Source organism: Protopterus annectens, chromosome 3.part0 (assembly GCF_019279795.1).
Source record: "Protopterus annectens isolate FY-2018-M chromosome 3.part0, PAN1.0, whole genome shotgun sequence".
NCBI classification, from domain to species: Eukaryota; Metazoa; Chordata; order Ceratodontiformes; family Protopteridae; genus Protopterus; species Protopterus annectens.
In genome coordinates this window covers 394312526-394321962 of record NC_056731.1, presented here as the reverse complement: position 1 = coordinate 394321962, position 9437 = coordinate 394312526, and the positions used below count along the sequence as shown (strand labels likewise).

The 9437-nt window shown below is 43.4% G+C and overlaps 1 protein-coding gene across 1 annotated transcript in view; it reads left to right on the top strand.

The window, feature by feature from the left end:
* The window catches only part of AVL9 (AVL9 cell migration associated), a 1171768-nt gene that overhangs the window by 863758 nt on the left and 298573 nt on the right, over positions 1-9437 (top strand). The window lies entirely within an intron of this gene.

Sequence of the window (9437 nt, the reverse complement as noted above, 5' to 3'; positions counted from 1 at the left end):
TATAGTTTGACCTTTATCACAGCAGTATTTATGTCTTGGTCCAGAATTCCTGCACTAGGACATGGAGAGCCATGCTACTGGAATTTGTCAGCATGGCCTTGCATTTGTTTTCTGCTTAATATGTTATGTTGTTAGTTAGGACTCTGACATTCCATATGATGGCACTATGGGTGAAGCATATGATGGCCCTATGGATGAGTCATAGGCATTTGCCAGAGGCCTGTAGGCCACATGAGAGTGATGCAGGCCACTGCATTTTGTCACTCATACGTTACCAGGCTGCAAGCCAATGGATTCCCCTGGGGTGATATGGGCAAGTGGGTGAGGTGTTCCTGGCAATCCTTCTAGTTCATACTGATGCATCAGTCTGGATGTGTGCAGGGTGCTGCTTATGGCTAGGAACACACCTGCATGGGAAACCATTTCAGCATGCTGCATCCTTTGTGTATTCCATAAAAGAAGTGTGATGATTCTATAATCATTCCCAACAGCAAGGATATGACTGATGAAATACCTGTGGCTTTTGGGGCAAGGTGGACTGAGTGCATGAGTGATATGAAAGCTTATGGCACCTGACTCACAGATATGACTGGGACCTTCTCCTTCTCCTGCCTTGTATGTGGACATCAGCAGTGTGTCATTACTTTATAACTGTGGCTTTTGTGGGCTGCCTGTGATTGGGCAGACAACCAGTATTCCATATTAGAGGGACAACTAACGTGATGCTAACCTCAATGTTTAATTCCAAAGGTGTGTGCAGTTCAGAGTTACTTTCTAGGCACTGCTTAGAGTACTTCCACCTGCATACTGTTTGTATGTATGGACCTCTGTTCATAGCCTGTCCAGCTTTCTGACAGTGACACATATTGATGTCTGAATAGTGAGTGTGTACAACTAGTAACATAGGTGTAGCCGAGAAGCAGATTGGTTGGCACTGTAGTTGTTAGAGCATGGCCCTGTCAACCACAGTACTTGTACCTAGGCCACTGAGACGCAACATCCAGGCCTACATGCTGTCCACTTCCAGACAATATTAAACACTCATAAAAAATTGGCACACTGACCCCTGCATATAGTGGACATACACCAGTTATCATGTTGATTGGGACAGCTCAGGACATACACCAATTATCATGTTGATTGGGACAGATCAGGCAATCTGTGCTCCACTGATGTTACTCTGGAGACTTACATGTTACTGCCATTTATACATGGGGTTGGGGGGGGCACACCTGACAACTTTACACATTTGCACTGACTGCACTGGTATTTCAGTTATACTCTGTTTGCTTCCATTTGTATTGTATTGTGCCCTATCTTGCAGAATGGAGGCATATCAGTAAAGTACACAAGTTAGATTGTAATAGCATACATTTCAATTTCAGACTTCTTACTCTTCAGAACTATACTGCAACTGCCAGACCTGTTGTAGTATGTCTGTGTAGGTCTGTAGGGGGGCTGTTCACCATTGCCAGCATTTGTGGAGCTTTGCCAGACCATTTTTTCCAGTCATCTACACCTGTCCTGCTAGGTGAGGCTGGGGGGGTGGGTATGGGAATGCTCATTGACATCCATGTGTATGACCTGTGGACACCCACATTTAGTCGAGCCACCACATGTACTGCAATGGGAGTTGTCACCTTGAATACTAGTGCCTAGTATAGGGACAACAGTATTTTGTTATGGATTTTGCATCCATAGCATAGATATAATTATCAGAACGTACTACTCCATTCAGTAATTGATAGTAAGGGTGACTTACCTTGTGCCTGGGGTGGTAATGAGGATGGTGCTGGAGGGCTGACTATGTGGGACATATGCAGTACACTCCCTAAACATGGTAAAGTACAGGTAGTGTCATGTTTGGCATCCCTTTTACTGTATGTGCGAGTTGGAGAGACGTATCAGTCCCTGGGTCCCTACAGTGTCAGTGTGTGTGCCATGCGTTCCCTTTTGCCAAGGCATAGGCAAACTGGGCATGCCTCTGTCTGCCTCTAGGACCAGGCTCAGGAAGTTCTTCCTCCAAGTCCCTCTGTGCCAGTGGTGACCTTGGCAATGGTGGGGGGTAGTATGGCCCCTCCCCGTGTTGTTCCTGCTGCAGCTGTTTCCACAGGATCATACGTAGCATGGCACATACTATGAACATTTGTCCACATGTAGCTGGAGAGTACTGCAGGGCTCCACCGGATATGTCAAGGCAGCGGAATCGTGACTTGAGCATCCCAAACACATGCTCTATAATGATTCTGGTTTGTGCGTGTGCCTCATTATGGCATTGTTGTTCGGAGGTGTGTGCATTTCTGATGGGTGTCATCAGCTAAGGCTCCAGTGCGTAGCCAGCATCCCCCACTAGATGGCCAATTGGGATGTCCCCCCTGGCAATCCCCTGATACAGCTGTGAGGAATGCCAGATGTGGGAGTCGTGATAGCTTCCAGGGCTGCCAGCATACACTTGCATGATAATGCCCTGGGCATCGTACACAACCTGGCAGTTGGAGGGGAAGCCCTTGCGGTTTATGTAAACCCTACCCTGCTCACTGGGTGCTGCTTTGATGTGGATGTGCGTGCAGTCTATGGCACCCAGTGGGTATTCAGTTACATGGTGTAAGAGATGCATATTGCTGGTCAGTTCCTCATGGGTGTTGGGGAAGTAGATGTGTTCATGGACATGTGGTAGCATACATCCAGGAACTGATGGAGTACTCTGGATGCAGATGCCTGTGACACCCCCATGATACCCCAATAGGTCTTTGGAAAGTACCTGTAGCAAGTATTCTTAAGGCTACACATACCTTAGTATCCACTGGGATGGGTTCCCCTCTGTTGTGGATGTGAGGCGAGGCCAGCACAGCTCAACAATTTGCTGAAGTATGTCCCTGTCCACCCTGTAATGCTCTATGATCTCTGAACACTCTCCTCTTCCTCCTGGGTCTGCGATGGTTGGCTGCATTATACTCCTCACCACTGTCAGCCTCCAGCACATAGTGATGTATCCAAGCAATGACAGCCCCTAGCATTTTGTCGGTTTAAATTCCCAGGTTTACTCCATAGGTGCAGAGTTTGTGGGGAAATGCAGACTGAGTGGTGTTTCCATACTTTATAGTGGTGTCATGCTACTGCTGCCTGTCAGATTGTCTGTTTCTGATTTATTCCAACTGCCAGCTTACTTGCTCATGGCTTGGATTTAGCCGCTGTGAGTGTTAGAAACATTACTGGTGATTTGTGGATAATTTCCTTTATTCTGTTGTTGCCCTATTTGTAGTTAATTTTTACTTGCATCTCCTTCCATTTACAGCTACCTGCCAGCTGTATTATATTTGCAGGGCCCATTCTGAGTTGCAAGACTCCCATAGTAGTGATTTCCACATCAGTTCACCTTTATTTTGTGCTGTTGCCCTTTAATTCTATTTTACATGTCCTCCCATCTTCAGCTCTACAGCCACCTGTCGGCTGTATTTTTCGAGTGCTTTCATTGGCCAGTTGTGGGTTGCAGACTCCCATATTGCTGATTTGTACCGTGTTTCTCTTGTTCTGCTACTTCCTTTGCCTTTTCTTTCTACCCTTCCTCTTTCAGCCTGTTGGTAGTGTAAACAGCAAGATATGTCCCTCCCCTGCACATGCACACTCTGTTCAGTTCATGGAGTATGAGTGCACAGCCTCAGACACAACTCCTCTCCTAGCTATGCTTAGCTAAGCAGACACCAGCCAACAGGGCTCCAGTGTGCTTCCAGCAAACACGACACACCCCCTTTTCATGTTCCTTGCTCCTCCTGCCTTACACAGTGGTGTTAGAGCATCTACATGGTTAGGTGCAGTCTGACACTTAGAAGTTTTCCTGTTCAACTTGTGATTCAGTATAAATCCCCTCATTAGCATACCCCACTGCCTTAAGCCCTAGTTACTGCACTATTCCCGAACCGTCCCCCTTAGCAACCACTGTTCCCTGCCTGTGTTTACTTTCTGCATGCCACTGACTATAATGGCAAAATGCAGAAAGTAGTTCTACTGCAGTCTCCCCCCCATTTCTACTTCTTATCCCCCCTCCCACTAGCATACCACATCCCCTGCCCTCAATGGCCGAGTTCAGCCAATATAAAATAAAGTTTTAATTTTATTATTTTCAAGTGGTTTTACATGCCAATAAAAACCTAATTAATACATGCTTTCTGGAGCACTGACATGACTCTGTTGTGTAGATTGCAGAAATGTATTCAGTTGGTAACTGAATACATTTCTGCAAGCGAAACTGTTCCAGCATGGAACATGCTGCTTTGCTGGATCACTAATCGGGCTCATTTGCATGGTTTTCACCAGCAAATGAGCTCATTAGCATCCCGCATGGCTTTCTGTGCAGGCACAGTGTAGGGCTACTAGTGTACGTGAAAACGGTACGTACATGGTTCGCAAAGCGGCCATTTTCCATGCGGGAGCAGTTGTACTGTTCCTGCATGGAAAATAGTGTCATGAATCTCAGGGGATATGTATTCAAGAACATTCTTAGCACACTTTTTGTGCTTTGTAGTCACTCAGAAAGATTACAGTAAGTGTACATGTAGTCTACACTTTGTGGTAACCTTTATGAATCCCTGTCAATATTTAAAGCTGCAAGAACATTAGTAGGAAAACTAAAATTAGGAGGAAGAAGGTGTGAGTTATGTTTGTGTTTGTTCACTCAAAACAGTATACACTTAGTGTAGGCGTTACTGAATCCTGGGGAAATAACAACCATGGTCTGTGGAATAACAAGTGAGTCACCTTAACCCTGTGATCCATCTCCTGCAGGTCTCTGAAAGGTGCACATCCCAAATCAAGGCCTTAAACAGCCCTCATCATTCCTCTTGTTTATGGTCAAGTTAAGGGGTGCTCGGTCTAACCTGAGATCTATAATACAATTAAAAATCACCCCTTTGATTACACAGCCTTCTGTTTTAACCAGTTTCTGTGCAAGCCCAGAGTAAAATACCAGGGACTCTCCCCTCGTAATATGTAGGTTCCCGAGGATCATACCAGGTAAACGCAGTATGCATATCTTTCAGAATAATACTTGTTCCTGTATTAAATGTCTTGAGAAAAAAAAAAAGCACTTCAGCATCAGAGTTCACATGGAAAAGCAAGCAGAAATTAAATCACATATTCATTCATTTTCAGTTGCTGTACTAAAGACCAGAGAAATTTTTTATTTTTTAGCATCAAACAGTGTTCACATGGGAAAGGAATCAGAGATGAAAGTTGTAACGATCCTTGATCTCAGAGAACTACTTAACATCAAGAAAATTTGTTGGACGGTGGATTTTGTATGTAATGATGAAGTTGCTGGAGTGCAGACTGCTTGAGTGGTTGGATTGCTTGGCCATTGCTTTTCCATCTACTTATCCAGGGTTTAAGATTCTACATTTCATGTGATGCAGCTACCCTTCATCTGTAACCATTATTTCCAGTTGTCTTTGTGCTCTTTTGTCTAAATTTTACTACAGTCTTTCTTGCCAGAACCTCTCTTCATCTGTTGAAGGACTTCTGATTGCTTTGCTTCTATCCAGTGCCATCCTAGCACATATAAGTAATTTAGATTGATATGTTGCACTTTTCTTAAGTTATCTAAGTGTGCTGTTGCTGTATTGCTGAATTATTTATTGCATTTCTGTGCACTTTATCATTGTAAAGTGCCACTATATTTCACTGATCTTAACTTCTGTTTTTCTGCACTTTACCCATTTTCTTCAATAAAGTGTTTGCTGTTTAATTGGTGCCTGTTCAGCAGTTTCTGCACTTTGGGCTCAGCCTTGTGCGATTTTACAATAAGAAAGGTTAGGTCTGAACTCTAGTGGTAGTAGTGAGTAACCGGGTCTGTTTTGAGCTTCGGAATTGCAGGCGGCTTCAGGTGTGTTTTTGTGACTGACCATCACAAAAGTCTATTTTGTCTGCTTAGTCATTTTCTCTGCTTGTATAAAGCCATTGCATTTGTGAGACAGTAATCATAGTACAGCAGTGGTTAGCAGTGCCCTCCATAGGCACAAGTGCTTAGAATTTCAATTTCCTTATAAAAAGTACCCATAAGAGTTCTTGGGTACGTCGTTGCCCGATGAGCACCAGGTGCGTGCAAAGGAGAGCATCATTCTTCAAGATTAGACAAAGATCGTAGTTCTTACCAAGTTAGCATCCAAGCAAATCTGTTATATGCTCATTTAATTCCCCTATGCAGTGGTTGTATACAAGAGGAGCACAAAAACAAGTTTGCCACTAATCACAGCCTTACGTAAATACACCCTTGGTGCCACTCACACTGAAGCTTATTACATAAATACCTAAAACCATGAATCCTGACTTTCTTCTGTCTCTGTAGCCAACTTGGTAGACTTGGGCATCATGAGGCAGTGAAGAAATTCTCATGTTCTCTGACAACCACTTATATTCTCAAAAAATCTAATACTGTATGTACGAGATACAAGTATACTGGAGGCAATAATCTCTCATACAACTACAACTACCAAACAGGTTGTCGAAATACACACTACCACGTATCATGTGCTACACACACCACAGGACAAACACACATTCACAAACGGTGAGTCCCTTAAAAGTAAGCTTCCCAAACCTCAAATGCCTTCTAGATGCAGAAATTACAATAAATATCGTAATCAACCTCAAAACACACTACTGCAACAACACCCAGACTGACACATTCATACTCAACCCAGTGTCTCACTCCTGACACCATAAGGCAGACAACTCCACAAACCAATATCTTTCTCACTTTAGACTCCTTTGTGAAATGCTTACTCACCATGCTGAGCAAAAAGGTGATTACGGTCAGCTGCCTAACAGGGAGTCAGGATCTGCCACATCACTTATGCACTCAGGTCATTGAACCACAAGTACTGGTATGACTCTGTCGTAGTCCATGTGGGCATAAATGACCTAGACATACCTTCCCGGACTATATGAAGAGAGCCATGATGATCTCAGGCTGTGTGTCCCAGGCCAGTATAAACTTAAAATTGAATAACATTCTCCCTTCTGCAACTATAATGCCACAGTGTAAACAGAAAATAACTTGACTTTAACAACTGGTTTAGATTTTGGTGTCATTCAAAGGTAGTGCAGTATTTGTCAGTCTGGGAGAATATGGTTGACAGACCATGTTGCTTCACCATCTCTGCACCTTATCTTCTTTTTGTCCCCCAAATATTGACTAATACTTTCTCCACCCCCATAGTGCCTTTTAGACATTGCCAACCTGATGAACCATCCAACATAGCTAAACCAATCCTTGGTAATCTAAAGGTCTTGCTGCTCATTGCCAGGAGTCTAAACAAAAACCTCAACTCCCTGCAATCTCTCCTCACCTTGGAGAATGTAGATGTCTGTGTAATTACTGTGACATGGTTTAAAGCAGTGGTGATCACCCAGCAGTAGATGCCTATAATGCCTTAAGGCCCTTTGCCTTACTGCTTTCCATTTTTCCACAGATGTACTGTGAAAAAGGGTACTGTGAAAAAGGGGTTAACATTAGTTTCTGGACAAGATGTGAACCATTCCCAGTGCTTTGGCTTTGAAAAGAGATTTAGTCCTTGCCCTTGTTTTTATCCAACATTTATGTCTGTCTTACCTAGTGGGAAAGATTGATGAAATTATAAAGGAAAATTAAAAGAATCTTGATTTTAACTGTTTGCCAAGGAGACTTGAAGCTCTGTAACCACCACTGGAGTATCTGCTGTATCACTCAGTAGTTGTGTTTTAGTCACTTCTTTTGGAGGTGAGCATAGGCTTGAATAACAAATTGATTGTCACATTATTACCAGAAGATACCTGCTCTTATTTGAAAATGTTTTGTACTATATACAGATAATAATAAAAGAATGCCTGGCTGATAGTTTGACTGTGGCTCATAGGTTCATAAGTGTTTACTAGGCTAATGATCACAAGGGCCTTTTTAAGGATAGCCATGCATCCCAGATCTTTACAAGTTCTGATACCCTTGATAACTGTAAGCACAGGCTTGGGAGGTGAGCCATTTACAGGTTACCTGTTTGCATTAGAGACATAGGTGCCAAACCAGGGATGAATTTCCGGGTTCCCATCCAATTATCCAAGTTGCACTTGAATTGGGTTCGGGAGGAACTCTGCTTCACATGGATGGGGTGCCTGTTCCATAGACTTGGTAGTCTCTGGGATACATACCTATCTTTCCAGCAGGTCCTATTTATATCACAGGCAAGGTTTAAGTCTTTAGAATGGGTAATTATGGTGCTGTTTGTTTTGTGGATATGCTGGAGGTCCATCAGAGCAGGGTCTGACAATGCCCTGTATGCCAGGCATAGATCTCCCCTCAAAAACCTGTAGGAGACAAAATACAGGGATAGGACCTTGAGGCGGTCTGCATAGGACATATTATTTATGCCCTGTATTCTTTTAATAGGGAACCTCTGTGTGGACATTCCAGTTGTTGGCTATGCCTGGTTAGGTACATACCAAAAGGGGCATTGTACTCAATGATAGGTCTGATGAATGCCGAATGCAGTGGACCAATGACTTCCTTGGATTTAGATGCCATACCTTTGTTTATAAGTTGTGCAACATTGAATGATTTCCTCACTACTGTAGACACATGATGATCAAAAGCTAGATTACTATCTATGTGTATCCCCAAGTCCCTGACTACTGGGGCAATTCTAAGGGGTGTGTTGTCAATATGATGGTTACTAGGCATGGATGAGTTGTTTGTCTGTGTCAGCCCCTCCTGGAGAACATTTGTGTCAGTGTGAGATTCAGTGACCGCTCCTAATTTGCAATCATCTGCAAATTTAGTCAGCCAGAGACCACTGACGTTGGCCTTGACTTCTGAGAAGTAAATGCCAAAAAGGAGCAGTCCAAGGACTGATCCCTAGGGACTCCACTTGTGACTTGCCTCTTTGTAGAGGTGGACTCCCTAGTTCTAACTTCCTGGGTCCTGTCTGTGAGCCAGTTGGTGACATACAGGTTTGTACCTAACCTCTTGAGTTTGCCAACAATGCCCAAGTTGGGTATTGTGTCAAATGCCTTGACCAGGGCAAGGTAGGTAGTGTGAACGATTTTGCCCTCATCCATTGCTTTGGTGACCTCCTCAAAGAAGTCCACCAGGTTGAGTAGGCATAATCTGCCCTTGACGAAAAAACTGGGTGGGTCCAGTGTCTGGAGGTTTACTATATCTCTGTTGATCATCTCCATAATTCTTTCCATGGCTTTGCATCTAAGACTAGTGAGTCTTATGGGTCTGTAGTTTCCTGGATGTGTGTGCTACAAGAGGAATCTAATGCAAAACACAAATATAAGTTATTGTAACTACAGTGTATATACTATACAAATCCTTGCTCTCTTTCCTGGTGAAGATTATATAATTCATTGTTCTCTTTTCTAGATGAAATGTGTCAAAACTGATTTCTGCTAAATTGATTGTTGCC